Source organism: Mauremys mutica, chromosome 3, assembly GCF_020497125.1.
Source record: "Mauremys mutica isolate MM-2020 ecotype Southern chromosome 3, ASM2049712v1, whole genome shotgun sequence".
NCBI lineage: Eukaryota > Metazoa > Chordata > Testudines > Geoemydidae > Mauremys > Mauremys mutica.
Window position 1 is genome coordinate 146,795,755 of NC_059074.1, and position 12,768 is coordinate 146,808,522.

The following is a 12,768-nucleotide window of genomic DNA, read 5'->3' on the forward strand; positions in this document are numbered from 1 at the left end:
TGTACCGGCGGCCACTTTCTTACCAGTATGCTGTGCCTGCTTACTTTCACCTCTGACTATGACCCCCTTAGTCGGCCTGACAGTCTCATGTCTAGTTCTTCTAGTTAGAGTGTCTCTGAGTTGCTGCCAAACATCTTTGTCTCTTCTGCAATCTTCTTCTCCTTCCCCCTCTCTCTGATTATACCTTTAGAAGTTCATTTGATTAGCCCAACTAATCATATAAGACACCCCCAGCCTGCCAAGGTGCTGTCTCCCTCAGGGGACTGCTGGTCTCATGCGCCTGTTTTCCCCAGTCATTCCTCATCGTAATCAGTGTTACCTACACAATATAGGTTACAGTTTCTCTAATCTCTTTGAGAGCGTACAAACACATTACAGTAGAACCTCAGTTACGAACACCAGAGTTATGAACTGACCACTGAACCACACACCTCATTTGGAACCAGAAGTACGCAATCAGGCATCAGCAGAGACAAAAAAAAAAAGAGCAAATACAGTACTGTGTTAAATGTAAACTACTAAAAAAAAAAAAAGGAAAAGCAGCATTTGTCTTCTGCATAGTAAAGTTTCAAAGCTGTATTAAGTCAATGTTCAGTTGTAAACTTTTGACATAACAACCATAACGTTTTGTTCAGAGTTATGACCAACCTCCATTCCCAGGATGTTCATAAGTCTGAGGTTCTACTGTAGATGTCTCTAAACATTTTTGCATCACCCACTTTCTGGGTAAAGTTCTTCAAGGATGTTCCTGATTCAGCTGATGGTTCCTGCTTTTAAAGAGACAGGTGCTTTCATTTCTTTCATAATTAATTCTTATCAGTAAGTCTTCTCTAGATTAAATCTAAATAGACTGATTAAAACCCAGTCTGCCATAGTGTCTCATCCTGAAATCCAAATAACACTGTCACTTGAGTATTCTATTTCCTAAAGCTGAAACCATGGTCTCCTGCCTCTTACTGCCTCACCCCTTCTTTTCAGAGAAAAGTTGGACAAAGGCTGACTCCTGTTTAAATCTCCATTTCTATGGTATGCTGGGACTTGGGACAACTCAGTGGATCCCATCCCACCAGCACAGGGGGAACTCTAGTGGCTGCCCCCTCACCCATGGGTATTGTTGGGGGGCGGGGGAAAGGGATGTGGTTCCAGTAATGGTCCTTTGGGATCATGGCCAGCTGGTGAAAATTAACTTGTGCCAGGGATCTAGCAGGCCCCCGCAGCAAGGAGACCAAAAAAGGCTTAAAGTTACCTTTCCCTGCCCTTTGCACTCCAGTTGCACAGCTATCAGCAGGGCAGGGGAAGGTTGGATTTCAAATCCAAATTTCTGGAAAACCACTTACTGGCTGAACAGGCAGCCCTAACTCTGCCCCAGAATGGGGCTGGATTATCAAAACATTATTCTACCTTGTATTTTGGATGAAAATTGAATTTAAAAAGCAGTTTGTATTTTTGATTTGTCTTTCTCATCTTCACAAAAGGCACTGTCACTAGAGAATCGCCCTCTCGATCTTCTCGCCTACACTGACTCACCATCATTTAGAATTGGTTCTGTTGATGCATCCAGCATCTCTCAACTGTTTACTATCTTCACGATTAATTATTAATGGGGAACCAGTGGTGTGTGAGCCCCTGTCACCTGCAAATTCCAGATCTGTCTCCATAGAAGCCCCATCTGGTTAGCCCCATAAACAAATCAGAAAAAGACTCCTGGGTGGCTGCTAGCTTAAGGGAGCCCAAGTTACTTAGGAGCCCAGTCCCCACTGGCCTATGCTGCTTATTCATTTAAATGCTTTTGAAAATTGCATCCCAAAGTCTTGTTTTGCAATCTGTCTTCTCTAGGGAAAATGCTTTTGTGTTTGTCAGTATATTTGCAGTCTAGATTGTATTCCCAACAATGCCTCAGACTTTGTGTCACCTTGGACAAGTCATTTAGGACAGATTTGTAAAGATACGAAGGATCCTAAAGATGCAGATAGGCACTAAGTGGGACTAGACACTTTTGAAAATCCCTTTAGGTGCCTATCTGCATCTTTAGGATCCAAAGTACCTTTAAAATCTAGTCCCTAGGCCAGGGGTGGGCAAACTACGGCCCATGGGCTGGATCCGGCCTGCGAGATTGCCACCCCCATAGTGCTGCGGGCCCCGCGCTGCTCCTGGACGTGACCGGCACCACATTCCTGCGGCCCCTGGTGAGGGGGAGGGGGCAGAGGGCTCCTTGCCTGCAGGCACCGCACCCCGCAGCTCCCGTTGGCCGGGAACGGGGAACCACGGCCAATGGGAGCTTTGGGAAAGGTACCCACAGGCGAGGGTAGTGCATGGAGCCCTCTGCCCCCCTTTCCCCCAGGGGTCGCAGGGACATGGTGCCGGCCACTTCCCAGAGCAGCACAGCATGGGGCCCGGGCAGGCAAGGAGCCTGTCTTAGCCCCGCTGCGTGCTGCTGCCACCCTGGAGCCACTCCAGGTAAGCAGTGCCGGGGCAGAGGCTGCACCCCGAACTCCTCCTGCACCCTGCACCCCAACCCCCTGCCCTGAGCCCCCTCGTACACCCTGTGCCCCTCCTCTGCCCCAACCCCATGCCCTGAGCCCCTTCCTGCACACTGCATCCCCTCCCGCACCCCGCACTCCCTCCTGCGCCCCAGCCCTACATTCATGACCATGCATGCAATTTCCCCACCCAGATGTGGTCCTCGGGCAGAAAAAGTTTGCCCACACCTGCCCTAGGCTAAGGTTTCCAAAGGAGCCTGAGGCAATTAGGCACACAGGTCCCATTGAATTTCAGTGGGATTTGGGTACCTACCTCCCTTAATTTCCTTTGAAATTTTTTATCATTAATTTCTGTTTCTGTTCCCCATCTATAAAAGGGGATAATGATGCTTCCTTTTATCCACTCTTTGTCTTCTCTGTTTAGGGTGTACATTCTTTGGGGCAGGCCCTATGTGTTTGACAGCACCTAGCCCAATGGGTCCATATCTTGGTGCTACCGTAATACAAATATTAAATCTATCAAAGGTATTAATTAGGCATCTCTCACCCTGGCATCTGAGCACCAAAGATACCATGCTTCCCACCAAATCCAACTATTCCCAAACCAACTTTAGGGTTGTGCTCAGCTTAAACGTGCCTGGTTTTTGGAAGCTTGGCATAGCATTGTTTGAAGGGGAGATTAGGGCCACACCACATTTGAATTGTCCTGCTCCTGGCATTAAGGCCAAATTAAAATATAGAACCGTGTAAGGTGAGAAACAAAACTGAGCAATCAACAGGGATGCGTTTAACTTTCCATTCGAGCTGCCCCTGCCTTGGCTTAAGGCTTATCTACTTTTTGTCAAGTTTAAAAAAAAAATTAGTTGTGGAGCACATTTCCCCACGTTCCAGTCAAATGCTTTAGCAAAGGCTGCTGTTATGAAAAGGTTTTCTAATAAGGAGAATAATGATCTTCAGATTCTGACCTCCTGGCACAGCAGTGAGATTTATCAGAAAGGGCATGTGACTAGTTAAGACACACAGCCCCAGCTTGAAGGAAACAGCTGCTCATTTCATGCTTTAGCACTTGGCAGTTGGACAAGGAAGGGTGATGTTTGTGTTGAATACCTCTGCAGAACCAAGTACAGTAAGTGATTTTTCCTTGTTGTTTTTTTAACTGCCAGTGCTTTCCTATTTTTCGTTTTAGACCTCTTGCAAAAACACTTAAGGGTGAGGCATATTTTGTCACCTCACTGATAAACAGTCATTCATGTTGAGAATGACTATATTTTTCTGGACCCTTTGTTAGTAACAACATTGTTCGCTGTTGCAGAAATGAAATGGGTATCTTGTTTTGTCCTAGTTTGAGCAAGGGAAAAGGGTGTTTGTTTACTAAGATGGTGATATGGAAAGGTCGTTTATGGTCCATGTGTTTTCTGTTCTCTGTTGACCTCCAAGCAGAACTCTGAAGTGGATTAGGGCACAAAGGGGGAGTACTGTCATTATTATATTTGACTTTACAATATTAATGTTAAATCTACAAAGGAATTCCATCAAAACAATGCAATCCAGCTTTAAAGAGTTGCTTGTGACTGGTGTTACTCTGTGTTGTATGCTGATGAATGAGACTGGATTTTTAGAAAGGAAAAAATGGAAACAGGCAGATAGATACAGGAGGGAAAGCATAAGATATGCCAGTAAAGGCTTCATTGATTGACCATCCTAGATAAAAGATGTGTGCAATCCTGCCAAAAAACAGGGCTCACCAAGCCTCCTAAATATCTCTGGCCTTCAGAATCCAATTTATATTTGGATTCTCTGAGAGTTTTTTAAACTTCAGGCATTCTTTCACTTTCTGATAACTTGTGTCCTAACATGCTAGGATAACTGTGTATTGGTCTGAAATGTGCAAGAAACATAAGTGTTATAATGCACACTGTAAAATAGATGGATTTTTATACCACAACCAGTTATTATTTAGGCCTGGGACATAGGAATTGCCATACTGGAACAAATCAATGGGTCATTGAGTCTGGTATCCTCCCATGAGAGTTGATCTGTACCAGATGCTTCAGAGGAAAATGAAAAGGGGTGAGTGTGGAGATCAGTGGAATCCTGTCCAAAATGATGTCTATAACGTCAGAAGGCAATATCAGAGTTATGTTAAATGCAAACACCAGCTAGCTTTTGAACCTTTATTTTCCTACAACGCTGGGCGGAACAATTATTCTGATGCCAGCTTGCCAACAGGTCCAAAGGAGAAAATCAGCAGATTCTTGCCCAGTGCCCCCAGAAGAGGTAGTAATATAGAGGAATACAACTTCTGCCCTTTCCCTCACCCTATGGTAGAGAGGGATATTTTGGGAGTGGGAGGTGGTAGGCTGGGATGCGAACTGCTCTCCGTATATTATCTCACCACAAACTGGTGGGAATTCTCCACCTATGTTAAAGGTGAAAAAATCAGAGCTGCTTGAAATTCCATTAGTTTCCAAATGTCTTTTTTTATTGGCTATAACCCTGACACAGAGTAGCTGGAGCACAAAGCACTTCAGCCACACCCCATCCTTCTGTTCTCTGGCCCTTCCCCAAACCTGACCCACCCACTATGCAGAAACAGAGAGGGGTGGGAGGGCTGGCAAAAAGCTGTTATAGCTGCTCTGTGCTAGCTGGAGAATCTTCAGACTATCAGAATATTCTGTGGGGCCAATGCTAGCCCCTTTTGGGCTTCTCCGTGCAGTCAGTAGCATAAAGGGGCCGCTTTATAAAACCGACTCTGGCATTGGTGATTATTACATGGTGAAAATGATGTAACTACACAGTGCCAAGATAATCTGCAGATACCGGAGAGTTATTTCTGAAAAAACAGCAATGAAGTAACTATTTCACTATACTGCAGGCACACAGTTTGTGCCTTTGTATATTTCCTGTTAAGATCATCTAAATTTTGCAGACTTCTACAATGAGATTGAAAACAAAACTAAAAGTTCTAAACTATACACACACAGGTAATCAGTGTTATTTAGCCTTAATCTGTAATGTACCTTTATTAATTTTTTTTTAATCTTTTCATTATGAATAGACTCATAGACTTTAAGGTCAGAAGGGACCATTATGATCATCTAGTCCAGGGGTCGGCAACCTGCGGCTCCCGGCTCGCCAGGGTAAGCACCCTGGCGGGCTGGCCCGGTTTGTTTATCTGCCGCGTCGGCAACTTTGGCCGATCGCGGCTCCCACTGGCCGCGGTTCGCAGTCCCAGGCCAATGCGGGAGGCAGGAAGCGGCGCGAGACGAGGGATGTTCTGGCCGCGGCTTCCTGCCTGATCTAGTCGGACCTCCTGCACAGTGCAGGCCACAGACTCTCACCCACCCACTCCTGTAACAAACCCCTAACCTATGTCTGAGTTATTGAAGTCCTCAAATTGTGGTTTGAAGACCTCAAGGTGCAGAGAATCCTCCAGCAAGTGACCCGTGCCCCATGCTGCCAGGGCTGGCTCCAGGGGTTTCGCCACCCCAAGCAGCTAAAAAAAAAAGCCACGATCACAATCTGTGGCAATTCAGCGGGAGGTCCTTTGCTCTGAGCGGGAGTGAGGGACCCTCCGCCGAATACCTAAAAGTGCCGCCCCACTCCGGAGTTGCCGCCCCAAGCACCTGCTTGATAAGCTGGTGCCTGGAGCCGTCCCTGCATGCTGCAGAGGAAGGCAAAAAACCTCCAGGGCCTCTGCCAATCTGCCCTGGAGGAAAATTCCTTCACTTACCTGCTGATAATCAAAGATCAATTGCCAAAATTAGGCTATCCCATCATACCATCCCCTCCGTAAACTTAGTGCTCAACGAAAATGACTGTTTGATAGCACCAGGTACTCAAATCCTCTGTCCACAGAACAGAGAAAACATGAGCAATGACAGCCCAAAGTTCTCCATTCTGCTATTTTGTTTCAATCCTTATCTCAAGTTCACTTTGTTGTTCATTAAGCAATGACCATGCACTTTGAACAGGGCCCATGCAAGGATATTTTGCACCCTAGGCGAAACTTCCACCTTGCACCACCCCACCCCACCTCTTCCGAAAACTAGTAAACTTAGCATTATACACAGTCTGTCAGAACGGGCAAGGGCTTTGTAATGTTTCTTTTTTACCTTTAAGGCGTTTCAATTGTTTGCCATTGCCTCTGATGGTGTCCCATTCAAAGTCTTACTATTGTGCAAAGCTAAACAATTGAGCCTCGCGTTGCATCACCAGCCAGGTTAGGCAGGGTGACAAATCCCTCTTGCCCCAAAGGGCCATTATCCCCTGGTGACTAATTTCTACTTCAAGTTTATAAAGCAGACTTTTAAGGTAAATACATTATTCCTTCAATATTACCCATGCACACATCTCAAAGATTCTAACTCTTGATAAGTTACCAGCCTTGTGTAGATCCCTTCCACATTACTCTTTGTGGGTAAGTGCCCTGTAAGACACGTGAGGGGTGCAATGAGTTTGTCAGGCCTGCGGTGACAGCTGTTTGTGAAGATCAGGGGGCCCTTTTCCAAGGGGTGCTGGTGTCACAGTGAGCTTGGGGTGGCTGACAGTATGGGGCAGGGCACTGAGGCTGGTGGGGCAGGTAGCACTCACTGGGCTGGGAGGCAGGCGGTGCCGGGATGGGGCAGGGGCAGGTACCTGTCAGTCTCCAGCACTTGGGCAGCGCCAGAGCCAGCAGCCTCTTCACCTCGGAGTCTCCTCCGCTTGCCCGGGGGCCGCCACGCCTCTCAGGCTCCCCGGCCTGAGGACACGGGCTGGGGGTGCCACCGCAGAGGAGACGCAAGGGGTTGGGCTCAGCTGGGGCCCTGCACCTGCCGGCCGAGAGCAGCAGGAACTGGGCGTCACTTGGGGGGAGCTGGGCAGCCCGAGCCCAGGGCGGCAGCAGCCTCCACAGCAGCAGGGGCAGGTGGGGAACGTAGCCTGCCATGGGGCAGGAGAGGCCACGCTGCTGCTGCTGCTTCCCGCCTACAGCCATCCTTCTCCTATGTCCGGGAGCCGCAGAACCCGAGCACGGTGAGGAGGGCTCCTCCCTGCCGAGCCAGGGCATCGCTTTTTGGCGCCCCCAACCACTTGGCGCCCTAGGCGACCGTCTAGTTCGCCTAGTGGTTGCACCAGCCCTGGCTTTGAAGGATGCAGAATATTCAGTTCTTGGCCTTTGTGATGAGTTTCTGTTAATGCTACTGTAATTGTGAGGATAGTTACTGCCGCTATTCATGGAGTACCATATGGCTGTAGAGTGCATTACAGAGAATTGGAAATTAAGATCTGTGCACTAGGGAAGTCTTACCATCAAGGACCTGATTCTGCAAAAACTTAAATATGCACTCAGCTTTATGCATAGTGGTCCCATCGATTTCACTGAAGTCAATGGGACTACTTGTGTGTAAAGTTGAGCATGTATTTATTTTTATTATCATAGCACCGAGGGGACCTCGTCATGGACCAGAACCCCACTATGCTAGGTGCAGTTCAAACACCGAATGAAAACACTGTTCCTGCCCACAAAGGGTTTACACTCCAAGTATAAGATGTAGACAGATGTGGGGGGGAAGAACAAGGAAACGACGAGTATTGGTTAGCATGACAGGCAGTGGTGTCTGCACACTAACAGCCTAACCATTGTCAAGTCTTTCCATGACCAGGATGTAAAGGCCCAGTCCTCAGACGTGCTGAGCACCTGATCTCCCATTAACTGCAAAAGGAGTTGAGGCTGCTCAGTACCTCACGGAAGTTGCTCACCACTTGGTAGGATCAGAACCTGACTGATGAACAGTCCACGGAATCTTTTTTTGGTTACATACAGGGCCGGATTTAGGCCGATTCCCCCGATTCCCCAGAATTGGGCCCCGCGCCTAAGAGGGCCCCACGCCCGAGGCATCTTTTTAATTTTTAATTTTTTTTTACATTCCCGGCAGCGATCTGAGTCTTCAGCTGCACGTTGGCAGCAGGGGGTCCTTCACTCACTCCGGGTCTTCGGTGGCATTTCAGCGGCAGGGGGACCAGAGCAAGTGAAGGACCCCTCACCGCCGAAGTGCCGCCGAAGGCCTGGACCGCTGCCGGGTATTCGAATCAGGCCCTGCAGTTCCTAAAGCCAGCCCTGGTTACATAGTAGCAATTACAGGAATGATACTGGTGCCACTTCATAGAAAGTGTAACTACTTTACACTGGGTTCTAGTGAGAGGAGACAGAACAGATTCTGTTAGCCAGGATGGCATCCTTGTCCATCTTTAGAAACCATGCACTTGCTCCTATCTCACAGAACTTTAGCAGTTTCCTACTATATGATTTTACTTTTACTTTTCATGATAAATAGAGTTTAGAAAACATTTTTATGTATTATTATTAGATTAAAAATCCACACTTAAGGTCAAATACAAATAAGTGGAAATTAAAGATTTGCTTTTACAGATCTCTGGACAAGCATATTGCTGCTTTACAAACTAACTGAAGAGCGAATACAGCTTCACCAACCCCATTCTTTCACTGAAAATGCTATTGTAGACAGGGCTGCTCCTAGGAAATCCCTAGATAAAGAAAGGAAACTATATTTGAACATGCTGTAGGGGTTTGCTTGACCTTTTCCCAAAACTGTCTGGATCTGGCTACAAAAAATTTGCCAAAGAACCTTTAAAAATAATTGTTCCTCTGCTAGTAAATCTGTGTTATGATGTTTTGATTTTTCCACTGTTGAATATAACTGCTGTATTTTCAAGTTAGCCCTTTATTTTAGACAGCAATACATGGCAACGTATTTGGTGAACAATACAGTACTATAGTGCTAGCTTAGCAAAAATAAATGTTTACAGTATAAGGATTTTTTTTAACCTTTTTATAAAAGTTATTTTGAGCGTTCAGTCAAGAGCATTTGGGAGTTCAGGCAGTTTCAGACCTCAGACCTTGTTACTAATTGCAGCTGTGGCTGTATAATTCTTAAAAATCAGATAGTAATTGTTATAAAACACATATTAAAGGCATAGAAGTCTTAAAACATAATGACCTGATTCTGATCTCAGGTACATTCACATAAATCTAGAAAAGTCTATTGAAATTAATGAACTAACTCCAGATTTTTGAGCTGAATTCAAAATCCAGTCTACAGCCTCTACACAGTTTTTTTTTATCAGATTTTAAATTTAGAGAGAAATGAAACTTTAGGAAAGGTTCAAGAAAATCAAGTAAGTGCATTCCTGCAGAACTTCAGGCATGAGTAGGCCCACTGACTTCCATGGGACTACTTCCATGTGAAAAGTTAAGCATATGTGTAAGTGTATTCAGGTTGGGGGGTCTGTGTGTGGGAGTGTGGAAATACCCACAGCTCTGAAGTTGGTGGCTCATCAGAAAATACATCTTCCTCTGAGAATTACTCTGATTGTTTTGGTGGCCATCTGGTGTCTCACTTCTCTGAAGCACTACTCCCCTTCTACTGTGTCCTCTGACCACATTCAAATAAAAATATTTTGGTTTGACTGTTTCTACGCTGTACACTCCCATCTCTGAGCTCTCATTTCTTTCTGGTTAATTATGTGGAATTCCACAGCTGAGGGGAAGACTGCTCCAAAGTCTGAAGAATCTGCCCGAGTTATTAGTCAGTGTTAAACTCAAGAACTTGAGCTCTCCTGATCTAGATTTGGTATATTTTCCTATTACAAACAACCACTTCTCTTTAAATAAGCATGAATCGTTCATTGATACTGGTAGTTCAAAAGTCTCTGGTGTACTCTCAGATGTGGATATAACACAAAAGTTGTGTTGCTTTAACTATAGCAGTATACATGTATATAACTAATACCTCCGCCTTTCTCCTTCTAGTGGTGATGCATTTGCTCTCCCTGAAGTTCCTATAGTAAGAGGTGATGCTTCAGTATGTGAAGCACAGACCTAGTGGGGGTGAAGCGGGGGGACGGGTGAGGGAGGGGGAGAGCAAAGAGCATGGCAGCAGCAAGGAATGCATGAAATAGCAGCTCCCATTTAGGTTCTGCCAGAGAAACATGGATTTTTAATTAGCTAGAGAGAGAGAGAGAGAAAGCTCATCACTTATTGTAAGCAGACAGCTGATTTTCCGTGTTACAGGCCAATGAGCAGACTTTAGTAGTGGAAGTTATATATTCTAAAGTAAAACGGGCATGTATTCTGACATGCAACAAGTATTTTCTATTTACTCTCATACACTAAATGTAAAAGCAGCGTTAAAAATGTGTATCTACAAATAGCTTAGAGGCAAGCCAGATGTCTGACTCTGGCTGATAGATTGCTAAATATGGTGCTGTTACTTGCTCTGATACAGGGGTCTTGAGTACAGGTTACACTCCATTCTCTTGCCATTATACCATATTCTTGGCATCCCCCTACATTTTATATAAAGAAATGGCTTTTCCACAGTTAAGAATTCCAGCTCACTAACTCGAATATCAGTGACAGGATGTGTGAGGTTATATCTCGTCTCTGATATCATGGGACCAACACTGCTGCAGCAACATTGCATATAACTATATCCTCCTGAAATAGCCAGCATTATACATGAGTCTTCGAGATTTGCTCACCATAGTTCATAACTCTCTCATCCCTCAATTAATTTTATCACTCAGATCCAGAAGGCCAATATTTAACTCATCTCTGCCCAAAGTCATTGGTACCAGCTCTCACAATACTTGATGTTTTCCTTAAAGCCTCAGCTGCAGAATCAAGAGTGCTTGAGAATCTCAGCTTACCTTTTTTTTTTTCCTTCTTTTTAAATGAAAGTTTCCAGCTCTTAGTTGCAGATAAAAGCTTGGAAACATGACCCGAGTATGACTAAAGGCTCAGAAAAAGAACTATTTTTATATATTTTTTTAATTCTCATGGTTTTAAGCCAACCTTGTGATGTTTGGGGGAAGGGGGCTTACTCTTGCTTCCAAAGGGTTTAGGTTGGCAGTACTACATCGTAGGCCTCAGAGTAAGGCCATGATCCTGCAGTGACTTACATACACACTCAACTTTATGCACATAGGCAGCCCCACTGAATTCAGTGGGATTAATTACATATGTAAATGTTTGCAGGATTGGGAACTAGATCATTTAGCTAGCCTTCTAGAATTTATAGAGGCTTTATCACTATACTGAACTACAATCCTGATCAGAATAACCAATGAACTTGTGGGCTTACTGTACTGCTTATCAGGTGGTTTCCTTAAGAGTCTAATAACCCCTCTCAGTTACTAGACATCTCTTGCTCATTTAGCACAAACACTCACTTTTCCCTGTGAAATTCACAATAGCCTATTTTTTGGAGTAGCTACAGTTTCCAGACTTCTTATAAGTCTCGTCTTATTGTTGTCTTTAAGCCTCACTCTTATTTCTCATTCTTAGGAAACATTCCCTCTTTCTAACTTCACCAGTCCTTTTATCCCAATGCTTAGGATGCTTCCTTCAGTGACAACACTTTATTCAGTGACAATCACCATATCTGATAAGGGCTTAATTATTTTTAAACACCCCAGGAAGGGGCTTTTGTGAAAGTTGTTTTCATTTTTTCAATTTTAATTTATGGCCTATTGGGCCAGCTTTCAAAGGAGCTCAGCTCCAAGGTAGGTACCAAAATAAAGGGAAGATTTTCAAATAAATTCAGAAATCAGAGCTCTTTTGAAACCTGGCTATGTGTCCCAATAGAAACAACTGGAGGCTGAGCACTTTTCAAAAATCGGTGCCTGGGCCACACCCAGTTTTGTACTGATATAACTAATCAGTTGAGAAACTGATAGGATGGAATCTGCAAAAGAATTTTGACAATGCAGTGCTGAGCACTATGGTGCCTCGTTTATAGGCACCTAGAAAATCACACACTGGGAGAGCACACTGCTTCAAAAAGCCTGAGTTAGGTCCCTAGGCTCCCTATACAATGAATGGGGAGAGGCAGACACTGAGAAGGGGATCCACAAATGCTGGAATGCTGAGTGGCTCCCTGCCGAAGACAGCCAGGGGGAGATGCTGATGTGTTACGCCCTGCCCCTTTCTCAGAGAGAGGTTCCTAAATCCAGGCTTCAGGGAGGCACCTAGCTCTCCTGGCAATCCACAAATGGGAACCCCTCTCCTGGCTTAGGCACCTACATAGTTTCTTATAGAAGAGAGTTAGGCTCTTGCCTCAGTCTCCCTCAGTCTCTCCTTTTGATGCCATTTACAGTGAACAAAGAGTGACTGGGGGAGAGAGAGACAGTCTCTAATCCAGTAATTTGGGGCACCGACCTGGGAGGCAGGAGACCATGGGTTCAAATCCTTCCACCCTCTCAAGCAGAGAGGAGAGAATTGAACCTG

General features: G+C 45.2%; 1 protein-coding gene across 5 annotated transcripts in view; it reads left to right on the top strand.

Moving 5' to 3' along the window:
* Window positions 1-12,768, top strand: part of RASGRP3 (RAS guanyl releasing protein 3) — a 103,405-nt gene that overhangs the window by 30,984 nt on the left and 59,653 nt on the right. Inside the window, exon 1 of one of the 5 annotated variants that reach the window (XM_045009935.1) lies at window positions 3,546-3,606. The exons of the other annotated variants lie outside the window; for them this stretch is intronic. The gene's annotated coding sequence lies outside the window, so the exon portion shown is untranslated. Of the gene's footprint in view, window positions 1-3,545; window positions 3,607-12,768 lie in introns of those variants that run through there. 5 annotated transcript variants of the gene reach the window in all.